Here is a 16050-nt window from a genome sequence, read left to right as displayed (position 1 = left end):
CTTTCATCTTGATTAACTAGACACTTTATAAGGTACAAGGGATGCACCGTAGAGTTGCAATTACATTGATAAGTTCATTAAAATATTCTAAGACCATAAAGCAATGTTTAGTCTAAATTAAGAACAGATGTTAATAGCACGTTCTTGTGAGAAAATAGATATTGGTCAGTAGTTTTAAAGAAGAGTTGGAAATGTACGAATATTAATTGGAAATTATAATTGTGAACCTTTATATATATTATACATGTACTGCTATATGAAGATCTAAACATATTAAACATATGAACATGTATATAGGCTTAGTTATATACATTAGTGAGCTAATGAATAGCTGGTTCCCTATGTTTCCCGGTAAAATATTAATTAATCGATCCCGGATACATAGATCCGAAAAATGACAAGTTATAAAATACACAGAATAAATCCCCGTTACATTTGGTGGAGGAGTCGGACTTAATGACATACAATCTACAAAAAAGACAAGTTAAATTTACTGAAATGCGTAGAGACGAAAATAAATCCGCAGAAGAGTGGTGGAAAAACAGAATCAAAAGAGCCACATCCACAATTGGATGAGCTGTTAATTACTCTAAATAAGATGACTCATGTTTCGGAAATAAATACAAAACGTGGTAACAATGCTTCAAATATTATTATGGATACTTTCTCAGGACACCCATCAGAAAATACAAGGCAATGTCTAGAGAAATTTGAGGTTTGGATTGTGTTTAACGGATGGTTATAAAATGTGGACAAAACAGTCAGTGCAATGCAACTAAACCCTGAGGGAAATGCACTCTCCTGGTTTCAGACCCTACCAAACATTAAAAAAAAAGTAGTGGTGCATTGTTCAGAGGATTTTAGACCATTTACCATCTCTTTATCCGACATGGATGCTGGAGCAACAACTTTACGAACGCTCATTAAGTTCAAGTGAGGGTTTAGAAGAGTACATTACGGACATACAAAGACTGTGCAAGAGATTATTGAAACCGACAGGGAGACAGTGACAGCATTTATTTGTGGTCTTCCGGCATCTATTCGTTTATTTGTTATCCAGAAGAATCAAAAAGACTTCAAGAAAGCTATACAATCTGCAAGCTAGCGCTGGAGTCTTTAGCAGTTTTCAAGATTTTAGATGCTGGATCTAATAACATTATACAGCAAACACTTAAAGAACAGCAGGACGGACGCAATTCAGCTGCTTATAAAGTCAATCCAAGAAATGAAGGCAACAGATGATGATGTGAGTATAGATTCCGCTATTGGAAGAAACTCTAACATTAAATGCCAATTGTGTGACCGATTTGAACATGAGGCTAAAGCATGCCGAAGAAATGATGTGCGCGAAACTACGAGGAATTCGCAAAAGAAAGACGCGTTCGAGCACGGAAAACTAAAAGCGCCTAGCAAAGACGGGCAATTTGTTAGGCACGAAATGAACTTGGATAATAATCGCCCCGATGTAAGTGACAAGCATGAAACTTTTGACAATAATTATGTATCAATGTGTCAATCATCTTTATTGAACAATTTTATTAATGTAAATATAGGTACTTTATCACTGCATGTAATGATTGACACAGGTACGGACATTAGCGTAGCTTCCGCCAATTTTATCTTAACTTGACTCTGTGGGTATTAATGTTGTTGTTACAATGTAAGCCATCCGATAAGAAAGTTATAATTACTGCAAATGATGAACATGTAGAAATTGTAGGGACAGTTAATGTTTATTTGAAAGTAGGTGATGAATGTACATCTGTTAAATTGTATTTAGTACCTTGTTTGACCCCAGAGTTAATATTAGATTTAGATTTTTTAAATCATTGGGACGCTGTTATAGATTTTAATGCAAAGAACATTTCTTTTGACCCCGACGTGTATTAATTGCCAAGTCAGATATAACTGTTCCGCCAAAGTCTGAGGTGGTAATTGCGGCAAAAATTAAAGGTGCGCAATTGACGGAATATGCTCTAAGTTTAGCGTCAGAATCACCTAGTTTGGCTTCTCATGGCTTATTAGCCGCAAAATCGATTGCACATGTTAGCAATGGAACAGTTATGCATGGCTTGTGTAATTTTTGACAAGCCAAGCCTATAAAAATTAAGAAAAATTTAAATGTTGGGAAATTTGAATGCATTTCTAGAGATGATAAGTTGTACGATGTAAATTTAGAATTATATTATTATTTGATTCGCCAGATATTTCACTTGATTTGAAGGATGAGGAGCATGGTCAGCTAAATGATTTACTTAAGAAATAATCTGACGTATTTGTAAATGAAGAGGGCAAGTCAATGTGATGTTATCGAACATGAAATTCACATCCCCGACACGTGTAAACCGATAAGGCAGAGGCCATACAAACTAGGTGCAAAACCAAGAGGAGGTATTAGAAAATGAAGTTTCAGACATGTTGAAAGATGGTATTATAGAACCACGCACTAGTCCGTGAGCAGCACCGTGTTGATTAGTCGCTAATAAGAGTAGTGATACCACAAATACAGATTATCGTTCCGTAGTTGACTTGCCAAGAGTGAATGAATGCATTGAATGAAACGTACATCCTTTATTAAAACCACAAGATGCTTTAGAAAGCGTCGGCCCTACGCAACCGACGTACTTTTCGTATCTTGATTTGAAGAGTGGTTTTTATCATTCCAGTATACACCCAAAGTCCAGACCTTATAATGCATGGAGATGTCATTTGGGACTGTTTCAATTTCGTTGTTTACCCATGGGTCCTAAAATCTCACCACAAATGTTCCAGCGTCTCATGGAAATTGTTTTGCATGGTTTGAAATTTAAATTTTGTCTGATATATCTTGACAATATAATGGTATTCTCAAAAACGTTTGAAGATCATGTTCAGCATTTGACAGCAGTTTTTGAACGTTTGAAAATTGCAGGTTTGAAGCTGAACCCTAAAAAGTGTACTTTTGCAAAGCGACAATTCTAACGAACCGTTTTAACTGTATACGGATGCAAGCTCATTTGCTCTCGGAGCCGTATTATGTCAAACACAGGACGGGATAGAAAGAGTGATTTGTTATTGCGGGCGATCGTTAAGTCAACAAGTGCAACAATACAGAATAACGAAAAAAAGAATGTTTAGCGTTGGTGTATGCAGTGTTGAAATTTGACTGTTATTTCCGTTTTACCAAATTTACTGCTTATGTAGATGATTCGGCACTAAAGTGGCTATTAACTTTGAAGGAACCAACTGGAAAATTTGCCAGATGGATAGCATTGTTACAGTATTATAATATGGAAATTTTATATCGCCCCGGAACTACTCATGGAAATGCCGACGGAGTGAGTCGCCGTTCATATGAGAATGCCACTGATCAGGACATGGAGTCGTTGAAAGATATTTTGCCGTTTGGTGCTGTAATTGACAAAACTGGTAATAACGTTAAAATAGTAAAGAAGCATTTACCATTTGTACGTCAAATTACAGATAGTGAAAATATCGACCTTGACAATATTACTAAGGAAAGTGTGAATATGTTCCCTATGGCTCAACTGAAAGTTGAACAGAGAAAAGACACGTACTTTAAGAACATTATTACGTTTCTCGAATCCGGTGAACTTCCCGGAAATGCTAAGTGGCGAAGAAACATATTAACTCTGCAACCGTTCTACTTCACCAATGACGGAATACTTTACCATATCAATAAGAAGTATAAGAGGCATTGTAAAGACACTAAAGCAACAATTCAAATCGCAAGTTTGAAGGCCGTACGGTGACCTATAGTTGTTAATTTCTGTGTCATTTGGCCTCTTGTGGAGAGTTGTCTCACTGGCAATCATACAACACCTTCTTATTTTTATATTAGCCGAGTGTCAAATTACAACAATGGCAAATTAACATTATAATCAATCACTTTGCTAACAAATATAATGAGACTACACATTTTTACCAGGATAATCCCACAAAGAGAATGTTCATGTTATTAAATCGTCTTTGTAGCATTCTACTGAATATATCTCAGAAAATTCCTTTTTGTTTCGCAAAAATGTTACCACTCTGGGTTTTTACGACCAAACGTTTCTTATTGTACACATTTTCCTCTTTCGATCGATATGCAATATAGGTGTCTGTTCTTCCGGTACATTAAAGTTTAAAAAAAAACGAACTCTGGTTGCAGCACTATGTAACTGGGATAGGTCTTTCAAAATTTATTCTTGTGGCAAACTTTCATGTTCTTATATTTGCTTAATACTGCTGATTTTTAAAAATTAAGTTCCCCATGTTTTTCTAAAACAAGTAAAGGAAATAAACATTGTAATTACAGTTTTTTTGTCATTGAAATGAATGTATTCTTTAAAGTAATTGGCCATACAATTGCCAAAGAAACACATTAACATTTAGAAGGAAAAAGAGAGATTTTTATTTTACTGTCATTTCAAATTTTAGGAATGAGCAAGAACAAGAATGTATATATTTTTTTTTTTTTTGCAGGGTATTTAATTGCATGTCATATAATGCACTACATTTCCTCTTAATTGTTTTTAAAGCCAAATACTATAAGTGCTTGGATTTCTTATATATTGTTGAAAAGACCTCTTTTATCTATTTGGCTTTTTCTAATGGGAGATAACTCAAAATATTTATTTTTTATTTTTGTGGAAATCTTAATCATTTTATAATTTACATACTTTTCCCGGATTAATAAACACCAGAACAAATGTGTGCCTTCCTTCATTTAGACATTTGTTCAATACTTATTGACATGAGCCTTGTACAAAGTGCTTAGTGAAATATCAAAATAATAGTTATGAATAAACTGATTTATTTATTTATTTATGGACACTGATATTTACTATCCCATCCAGTATTCCAGTTTCACTATTTGAAATAATTTTAAGATATTTTCCTAATTTTGATAACTTTTTGGAATATTTTCTTACATTTTTCACTGTATCACTAGATTTTTTTTCTATTTCCACAGTATTATGTTTAATTTACAATGATAAATATCATAATTAAACAGGTGAAGAGTCTTTATATTAGATCCAGAATTATGTAATTTTTGAATATTTCCAGTATCACATTCAAAATAATTATCTTCACTTTACAGGTTTTTGGGAATATTTTATTTTCATTTTTCAATACATCACTTGATTCTACTATATCCACAGTATTCGGTTTTTATTTCATTTTCCATGATATATGTTCAAATTAAACAATATTAGATCCAGAATTTTATAATGTTTAAATCCAATATCACATTCAAAATTGTTATCCTCACGTGATGAATTTTTTGGAATTTTTTATTTTTATTTTTCACTTTATCACTAGATTTGACTATATCCACTGTATTCACATTTTATATCATTTCCATGATATATATTCCATTTAAACAGGTGAATCATCTTAATATTAGATCCAGAATTTTATAATGATTATTTTCAAAATCACATTAAAAGCCACAGCACATGTTGGATAAACTTATTTCTCCTACTTGCATTAATCCAGTTTTGATTTTTTTTACCTTTTAGATTAACAAAATCCCATCTTATAAAAAGTGAATTCCCTTGAGTGAACACATTATTTTTATACACAAAAATCCTAATAGATTTCAAGGAAAAACACTACAAAGTATACTACAAAATTATTTCGACTTTTACATGTACATCATCTGTGAATGCTACACAAAACATTTTGAATTAATGATTTCTTCCTTTATACATTCATGACAATCCATTCTTGGAAAGAACAAGTCACATTTTAAGAAGCAAAATTAGATGGCATCTAAGAAGTAAATTCATATAAAATAAATCCCAATATTTTATGCACATTAATTCCAAAAGATTTCAAACACTGTGAATAACATTCCAAAATGAAACATTTGAAGAGATATATGACGAAATGCATAACATATCCATCTGAAACCTGAAACATAAAACACCTGAATAGCTATTTTTTGTTTCACTGCCAACTGGACAATACTTTGTATAAGGGTTACAAATTTAAAGATTCATTTATAATGTAAAAACAGTTTTAGTTTTCATACATATTAACATGCAGTTAAGAAAATCTTTTACTGATTTAGATTTTTGGGTCAAAATTAGATTAATCATCTGTATTTGGGTTTTATAACAATGAAAACATATAATATTGTCATCCCTATCAAATTTTATAATGGAATAATCCTAGGTGAAGAAAAACTTCAGGAAAAAAGCATGCTGTAAGGTTGTTAGGTGAACATTTTTTTTTTTAAATTGACCTTATTTGACAGATTGTATCGTAATAGCGGTTACGATACCCCCATTAATGTATAATTTTTCGCACAATTACATCTAGAGTATTTACAACAATTGAAAAGCAGATCATGATAAATTGTAAAAACTAAAAGAAGGTAGTATATACGATGTACAGGTGTGATGAAATATTTGGTATTGGTTTTTGAATATAATTACTAAAAAATAGGACCATAATATATCACAAAACTTTATCACAAATTTCAATGAAGTGATTATAATAATTATTGTTAAGGCTTGTTGTTGAAAGTTGTGTATTGTTGAAATGATGATTGGACTGAATGCTGTATACGAATAGATAAGATTGAAACAAATTTGCGCATTTAAACTGCAGAAGCGACTGTTTGATAGTCTAGCGATCCTTATACAACTTTACGTGGCCAAGTGATGTATTGGAACAGATAAAGATTCGTGATAGTAGGTCCATCAATTAATCTTGAAAATTGATCTTTAGTTAATGACATTTGCTTTAAGGAACAAAGAAAAACTACTGAAAATCTGTAATTCTTCCTTAAAATGCCCAAATGTAGTTTAGTCGTTAGTCGTTTTATTTTAGCCATCAACCCGTTAATGTTTTGTGTCTTTACATGATTTTTTCTCATTTTAATAACATATCGATGATGGACGACTCATGGATAGCATTACAACAAGATAATCTTAGTCCTTGATTTTACGACATCAATTTACGATCTATACCAGAGTGGCTCGTTTTATCCATTATCGGCTATGACCATCGGACAATCCTTCGACGCTTGTGATCACTTGCAAAACAATATAAGCTTACCTTGTCCAATATCACCATGGCTTGGATGGGAGTTTGTATTGCCAAAGTCATTTATTTTTCATTATCCTCACTGTTCGTATACATCTGTTTTATGTTACTTTTTTTTGCTATCGTTGTGTTTTAGATTTTTGTCGTTAGTTCTTGTGGATATTGAGTTACTACGCCCCTATATTTAGTTGATTGTGGTATAATTAAGGTGTTGGGAAATGTTTTTTTCTTTTTATTATTCCAACATAGTTACAGATATAATCGATCTGAAAATGGCAACATGTACAGATGGCAATGTTTATAAACATAAACAATTATTGACAATTTGTTATCAACCCTTATAAGAGTTATTTACCTTGAAATATTATACACAATTTTAGAAAAAAATATATTTCGAGAACCGGAAATCGTCGAAACATTGGACCTTCACCAATAATCTTTAGTTCATTTGCACCCAAGGTCAAAGGTCATAGAGTGTAAAAAAGTTTTTACGCTTTAATTTCAAGCTTAATTATTAAGAAAACGATAAGAGATAGCTGCATAAACACTCTACATTAAATGCATAGACCAAAAATGATTCCGTATTTGAAGACTTTCAATTTCAGGGCAATGTCAAGGTCCTGAGTAAATTTCACCTTGACCTTCAACGGGTACTATTACCTTGACCTTATGACTATTTGAAAGGTCAAGTGGTCTTTTGTTGAATGGTGGTAGTCCAATTTCTCTACGACTTCCGGTTCTCAAGTTCGGTATTGTATCATATATTTAAGTATTCACTGTGCCCTTAATGAGCTATGGAATTGCCTCAATTTTTTTGTGACAGTGTTGTACTTCATATTCAGATCATCTTACACTTAGCAGATTTGAAATATCTGCTGTCGTTTCAGAGATATTGCAGTTTGAAATTTTGTGAGGGGCATATATTTCCAAAACATTAACATCGAGCCACCTGAAATTTTCAGAAATTGTAGAGTTTAACATGGTTATATGTGTGACTTAATACCAAACATATTTGATGAAAAACAAAGAAACATTAGCGGTTTGAAATTTTATTGTTTGAAATTGACTTTGTAAGTTTCATAAGTTCTATCAATTGAAATTGCATCATTTTTTTTACTTTGCCAAATGAGGTCATCTGACTTATGAAATCGAACATCCAAATGAGCTCTATTCAACAATAAGAATTTTAAACCCCCTTTTACATCCTAAAGAGAAGGGTGGGGTCATAAAGTGCAAAAATTCAATCTTCTAAGACGATAGGGTTGTCGCATATTAAATGTAAGTCCATAAAGCGTACATTTTAAATATAAAATTTCTGTTCCCCAAAATGGGATTGTTAGGGTCATTGAATGCAAAAAATGAATTGTCTTAGAACATATCATATGAAAGGTGTTATGTGTACATTTCAAATATCAAATTCTAGGCCTGTCGCCCCAAAAGTTGAAAAAATCAAACTTATCAGATGATGGTGTTGTAGCATATCAAATGAAAGGTCATCAAGTCTACATTACAAATATCATACTTCCAATCTCGAAAATGGAGGTCAATAGGGTCATTAAATGTGAAAAGTGAAAATTGAAAGAGGTATGCTTGTCGCATATAAAATGAAAGGTCGTAAAGAGTACATTACAAATATCTGACCTTTAAAGGAAAGACCTTTCAATTGTTTTACAAACAATTAAGATACTAGTTTTATTTTATTTTTTTTTACATGCACATAAATAAACCTTGTTCTCTTATTGTCAATTACATCTCATATCCTTGTGTTTATGTAGTGTTATTTAAAGCTAGCATGTTTCACAACAAAATAAAACAAAGGCGTTATTAAACAAGGAAATTATAATTTCCTTATTAATCGGTTAATTTTCAATAAATACAATTATTTTGTATTGTTTACATTTAATATGAAAGTTCTGTAAGTACATAATAATTTAATTTAATCGACATTTTGTGCACGTTAGGGGTAATTCAGTTGGTAGCTGCACCATGAATGCTTTTCTATTGTATGTCTAGGTTTTACAACATATGGTCTATATAGGCAAAATGAAAGGTGTGTGCGCACGTAAACTAAATTTATGAATTTCGAATAGCGGTATACTACTATTGCCTTTATTTAGGATATCTTGACTACGTTTTTCAACAACCATTTAGAAATTCAAATCATTTGGACTCATCGATATCGAAAAGGTTAAAAACAGAATAATTAAACTGTTTATACCAACCTGAAATAAAAAAGCAATAAAATTACCGATATATTTATTTACTTTTTAAATATATTTTTGTTGTAGTTGTTCTTTGGCTAATTGAATGATTGACTGATCGCATGAGTCAAATGCATCTTACCGAAGCAGGGATTCGAACTCAGAGTGTTAGTGTTGACAGGCTAGTTATAACTGTTAATGAATTGCTGGCTCTACAAGAACACCGATGCCCTGTTGTTTTTTGCAAAATGTTGAGTTTTTGAGAGAGAGAGAGAGAGAGAGAGAGAGAGAGAGAGAGAGAGAGAGAGAGAGAGAGCGAAACAATATAGAAGTTGTTTTGTTTCCTATTGATACAAATATGTTTTTAAATAAATAAAGCTTTAGTTAACTGGTGATTTGACACATACATGTATTGGATTTCTCATAAAGTGAACAAATAGTGCATTTATCTGACATCATATGAAACTTTTTTATATAGGAAAATCCTCAATTTTTTCTTAAGAGAGAAAAGCAGCATACATCAATGTTAACAAGAAATAATGTTTCTAGTATTGGTCGCATTTCTGATTAAAGGTAAGTTCTAATTTCTCTTTGATATTTCCGAACTCAAAAAAAGGCAAAAGGGATAAAAAAAAAACGAAAATAAACATTCATCGGTTTCAATGCATAACCTCTATCATGCAGATACGCCTGAGAACAAACGTTTCAAAGGCAAAATACATAAATGGATTGGTAGCATTGAGTTCTCAAATATTATCAAGACTATTCTTGCTAGAGAGATAGTTACAAGTACACAAAGTTTAGACAGAAATGTTACCAAAAAAATGTATTTCCTGTCATGCCGATAGCACAATAGACATTCAAATGGTAACTAAAACAAAACAATTTTAAACCTAATCAATTCAAACCAAACATTTTGGAAACAGAAGATATGTAAAACAAGTAGAAGTGTGTAACCAAACGAAAAGAAAAATAAACCCATCTTACGTCAATGGTTACAATCGGAGTTCTTAGTTAAAATTTACAATATTGATTAGATGAACAGTTTAACCAAATTGTCCGCATAAATCAATACCGAAATATTAGCTACAAGGGGGTAAAGATATGGTAAAGGTCTAAAAGCTAGGGAATGAGTATGTATATAATCCGATATATAACCCAAAAAATAAAGCTTTCGATGACAGAAGTTTCTAGAGGAGGAGAACAAAAGGACAGGGAGTAGGGGCTATAATGGCGTAAAATGGCAGAAAGACTTTAAAAACACAAAGGGGAGTGTAAATGACGTCATAATTTAGGAAAGAAATTGGGGTGGTTTTCCTTCTTTTGACCATCGCACCATGCATGCACCAATTTGAAATTTTAACAGTTTTAGAAGTTCATACATTCAGATAAAAAATCTTTTTGGTGCAATGCTGGTGCGATAGTTTATTTTACATCTTTTCATAGACAAGAAGCGCAATAAAACGCCGACTTTAAAATATCACAGATTCTTCTGACAAAGTTTAATTTTACATGCTTATGTCTATATGAATTTCTCCTTTTCAATCATTTATCGGTAACATGTATTTCTATCATTATTTTCGTATGTATATCTAATTCTATTTTAAAAAACGACATTGAACTCATTATTTTCTCCCTCGTTTCCCTCCTTCGAAATTAATTTGTTTCTTAACAAGGTATCGTAGAAAAAACAAACACAGTATAGGGTTGTGCGTTCGCTACAAGATGGCATTTAATATAACATATTAAACATATCTACAATCAGACATACACAAATGCATCAAAATTCACCATACATAAGTCGATACAAACTTTTAGTTGGGATGGGTGGGTGGGAAATAGTGTACCAAACTAACCACTGTATCTTGTAGCGAACGTCGCATTGGCCATAAAATATATGTGTCCTCATTTGAAATAAATGGGCAACAGATTCGACAGATACAAAAATTTGAGAAAACAACAGAATCTACACAAAAAACTGTTTTTTTTTCTACTAAATTACCATAAAAAATCGGTAGATAGTGGTCCGCATAAACATGTTGATAAACATATTGGTCGAAAGAGAGAACGTTACCATTCTGAAGTTATATGCCATAACTGTTCAAATACAAAAGTAAACACCTCAACACCAAGCACTTTAGACAAAATCTGTAATTGTCATCAACAATGTGTATATATTATAGATACAGTGGATAAGCGTTGATTCTTGAAAAAGAAAATCATGAGTCTGGAAGACGAATGGTTTATTTTTCATGAATTAACGCTTATCCATAGTGTCTCTAACTTAAACTATTGGTCTGATGTCTTTTAATTAGGAGGTATTGTAAGTGAGTTTAAATAACCATGTTATCATGTTCAACCTTGCATTAATAAATCAAAGTTCACAATTAATTGGTTAGAGGAATACAAATATAACATAACATGTCTATCTTTAAATTATTATGCATCTGAATATTATCCGTAATTTACAATTAAGACATATTCGAACTTATTTCTAAGTTTATATGATAAGTATAATACCGAAATTTCTAACAAGAAATCTGATTCTAGACACATCACGATTTACTAGTATAGGGATTCGCGAATAAACATTTGTAAAGATATGTAGTAAAACAGATGAAAACTTACTATATTTATAAAACAAAAATTGACAAATTGAATGTAATCGTTTTCTTTTCAAAAAATTTGAGAAAACAACAGAATCTACACAAAAAACAGTTTTTTTTTCTACTAAATATCCATAAAAAATCGGTAGATAGTGGTCCGCATAAACATGTTGATAAACATATTGGTCGAAAGAGAGAACGTTACCATTCTGAAGTTATATGCCATAACTGTTCAAATACAAAAGTAAACACCTCAACACCAAGCACTTTAGACAAAATCTGTAATTGTCATCAACAATGTGTATATATTATAGATACAGTGGATAAGCGTTGATTCTTGAAAAAGAAAATCATGAGTCTGGAAGACGAATGGTTTATTTTTCATGAAATAACGCTTATCCATAGTGTCTCTAACTTAAACTATTGGTCTGATGTCTTTTAATTAGGAGGTATTGTAAGTGAGTTTAAATAACCATGTTATCATGTTCAACCTTGCATTAATAAATCAAAGTTCACAATTAATTGGTTAGAGGAATACAAATATAACATAACATGTCTATCTTTAAATTATTATGCATCTGAATATTATCCGTAATTTACAATTAAGACATATTCGAACTTATTTCTAAGTTTATATGATAAGTATAATACCGAAATTTCTAACAAGAAATCTGATTCTAGACACATCACGATTTACTAGTATAGGGATTCGCGAATAAACATTTGTAATGATATGTAGTAAAACAGATGAAAACTTACTATATTTATAAAACAAAAATTGACAAATTGAATGTAATCGTTTTCTTTTCAAAAAATTTGAGAAAACAACAGAATCTACACAAAAAACAGTTTTTTTTTCTACTAAATATCCATAAAAAATCGGTAGATAGTGGTCCGCATAAACATGTTGATAAACATATTGGTCGAAAGAGAGAACGTTACCATTCTGAAGTTATATGCCATAACTGTTCAAATACAAAAGTAAACACCTCAACACCAAGCACTTTAGACAAAATCTGTAATTGTCATCAACAATGTGTATATATTATAGATACAGTGGATAAGCGTTGATTCTTGAAAAAGAAAACCATGAGTCTGGTTTATTTTTCATGAATTAACGCTTATCCATGGTGTCTCTAACTTAAACTATTGGTCTGATGTCTTTTAATTAGGAGGTATTGTAAGTGAGTTTAAATAACCATGTTATCATGTTCAACCTTGCATTAATAAATCAAAGTTCACAATTAATTGGTTAGAGAAATACAAATATAACATAACATGTCTATCTTTAAATTATTATGCATCTGAATATTATCCGCAATTTACAAATAAGACATATTCGAACTTATTTCTAAGTTTATATGATAAGTATGTTACCGAAATTTCTAACAAGAAATCTGATTCTAGACACATCACGATTTACTAGTATAGGGATTCGCGAATAAACATTTGTAAAGATATGTAGTAAAACAGATGAAAACTTACTATATTTATAAAACAAAAATTGACAAATTGAATGTAATCGTTTTCTTTTCAAAAGCGTGAAATAGCTAATATTAATTAAAAAAAAAACAACGGGAAAACACGCTATTATTACAAAAATATCCACAATAACATACAAAGTAAGAAAAACGGAAAAAAGTAACGAATAAGGACATCAAAGAGAAAAAAAGGATTCGAACCTAAACCGACAAATCTCTACTTCTTACTTGACTCTACATTGATCTAAACCTCGCGGCTACCAACTTACACTTTATGATTGACTTTTATGTATATATAAAGGTACAAGCCCTGTGTGTTCGTTCGTTGTACCGATATGTATCATATGTTTATTTATGAATATAAAATAGACATCTAAATTGCAACCCATTAGTAGCCGAAAGGTTTCGTCGATGTTTGATGTCAGTCACCCATAACAGACTTCAAGGAGGGGTTTGAATCCTAGTGAAGGCATATCGAAATTACAAAAGTTAAAGGTAAACTTTTAAATGATATACATTAGTGATTAGAATATAGGAAAGTGCTCTCGACCAACGAAATTGTATGATTTGATGCCTCTTAATTGTGAAAAATAAATGTAAATCATGTTCTTAGTAAGGGATTATCCTATTATTTTGGTTCATTTACAGTTCAAAACAAAGAGTTTCTATAAAAGAGTTACAACTTCCCCGAAGCACATTTATCAGCATGATCAGATTGAAAGGATTTATCACACAGTGATTGAAACTGACTAAAATTTGAATTGTGAAACAAACAACAAACTTAAAATAAGTTGAAGTTTACTGGTGCAGCAAAATTGGTACCGTGAATGTAATAATGATAATATTAATAACCTCAAATTACTAAGAAATTAAACAATATCAAAGCAATACAAAAAAAGAAAAAAAAAGTTTAAATAAATAATAACCTAAATCTTTAGCTTTCCAAAACTTTGATTACTGGATCAGCTGTCGGGAAGATTAGTTATTTCCAATAGTCCGATAAAATTTAAAAAAAAAGGAATTTTAGTTTTGAACAAATTAAAAACTTTTAAAGGCATTTTATTTGAACATTTCCCTGACATAATGAAAAAGTATTTGATGTAAAAAGCCGGACCAAAATATTGGCTGTGAAATAAAATTTAATTGTAACTCAAATGTATTAATTGATTTAATTTAAACTGTAAATAATAAAAAAAAGGATAATTCCTCAGTAAAATATTACATGATTTACATTCATACTCACAATCAGTAAATATATACAATTCCAACATTTTCTTTGTACTGTTGTGTCAACTTATATCTATAACGCATTTTTGTTAAAAATATTTCCCAAATGATAAGAAAGTCCTTACATCACTAAAACTAATCCATAAATGACATGCCGAAAAAGGAAGTCATGCATCAATTATAAACATTGCACTGACAAAGAAACTAATTCATGAATAAAACCAATCAAGAGATCATTTAAGCCTTGCGCACTTTACAATATTCTAAGTTTGTAAGAGAATGATAATCCCTTACTTCATGATAAGTACTTGCTAACGCTCGTACTTAATCATGAAGAAAGGGATTATCATTCTCTTACATATACACAGATGTACCAGTAAATTAGCCAATTCAAACTTAATGAAATTAGGTACACAAAGGAAACAATCGAATATAATTTGGTGAGTCCATTTCAGCGACAGATTTAAGAAGCGTTGATTCTAGAACAAGAAACACGGAAAATGAATAGGTTGACTTCACGACAATGGTTTAAAATTAAAAGAATATATAAGGTGTACATGTATTAATTCATGAAACAAATGTTATAACAACAAATTTCACCATAAGACCAGTGGCATATTTTTTTACTCTACAGAGGGGCTTCACAAATGCATTTCATTACCACATTCTCTTGAAGAATTAGAGTTGTTTGTCTGTCGTTTTGCTTGTTGTAGATATTTAGAATTGTTCTTTATCATTGACATTTTCCTTGGAGTTTGGTACTTTTTACAATGTGCATCTTAAATTATAAATTATCTTTTGAATGAAACATATTAAAGTTAAATTTTTTAGAATAGAAAACAAATTGCCGTTGCTATGTGCAAAGTTTTGAAGCTATGGAGAAATTACAATGATATTGCCCCCAAAAGTGCATTCATTACATTATGTTTCATTTAAACAATGTATAAATGTTTGATTTACTGCATGTTAAACAGGTTGGATTTTAAATATAAATAAATTAAAGCTATATATTTAGCATAATTATTGAGTTTATTGCCACCATTATACAGGTTGTTGGGCAACAGAATATACGAGATAGACCCACAATACCACCATTTTTCAGAAGGGGTTTGGTATAGTTACAAAATGACAAATTATTGGGTGGGGTCAAAAACGGCCTTTATAGGCCCTTGTCTTCGCAAGATTGAATTACAAAAGAACTAAAGATTAGTTTTAAATACCTTTTTGTACTAGAAAAAACATTAAAAAGGCATACGATCAAATCCAGTTCATGAGTTTTTAATGCAGAAATATAACAATCAAATATGTAATCGATTTAAAAAAAAATATGCAAATGACTAAATTCGAGGGTGTTTAGAGACTTCCGTGATCAATGACAATATGTATCCTGTTTTAATTTAAACTAATGCTGCCCGACAACATTATCATTAGTTTTTCGTTGTTTATCACTGTTACTGGAATACATGTAACTAGTTACCATATAAAATTAAGCTA

The 16050-nt window shown here is 31.1% G+C and overlaps 1 long non-coding RNA gene across 1 annotated transcript in view; it reads left to right on the top strand.

The window, feature by feature from the left end:
• LOC127701122 (uncharacterized) overlaps positions 1–16050 on the top strand; it is a 173970-nt gene that overhangs the window by 107687 nt on the left and 50233 nt on the right. The window lies entirely within an intron of this gene.

Source organism: Mytilus californianus, unplaced genomic scaffold, assembly GCF_021869535.1.
Source record: "Mytilus californianus isolate M0D057914Y unplaced genomic scaffold, xbMytCali1.0.p SCAF_5, whole genome shotgun sequence".
Lineage (NCBI taxonomy): Eukaryota > Metazoa > Mollusca > Bivalvia > Mytilida > Mytilidae > Mytilus > Mytilus californianus.
Note: the sequence above shows the minus strand (reverse complement) of the source record. Positions and strands in the feature narration are given on the sequence as shown.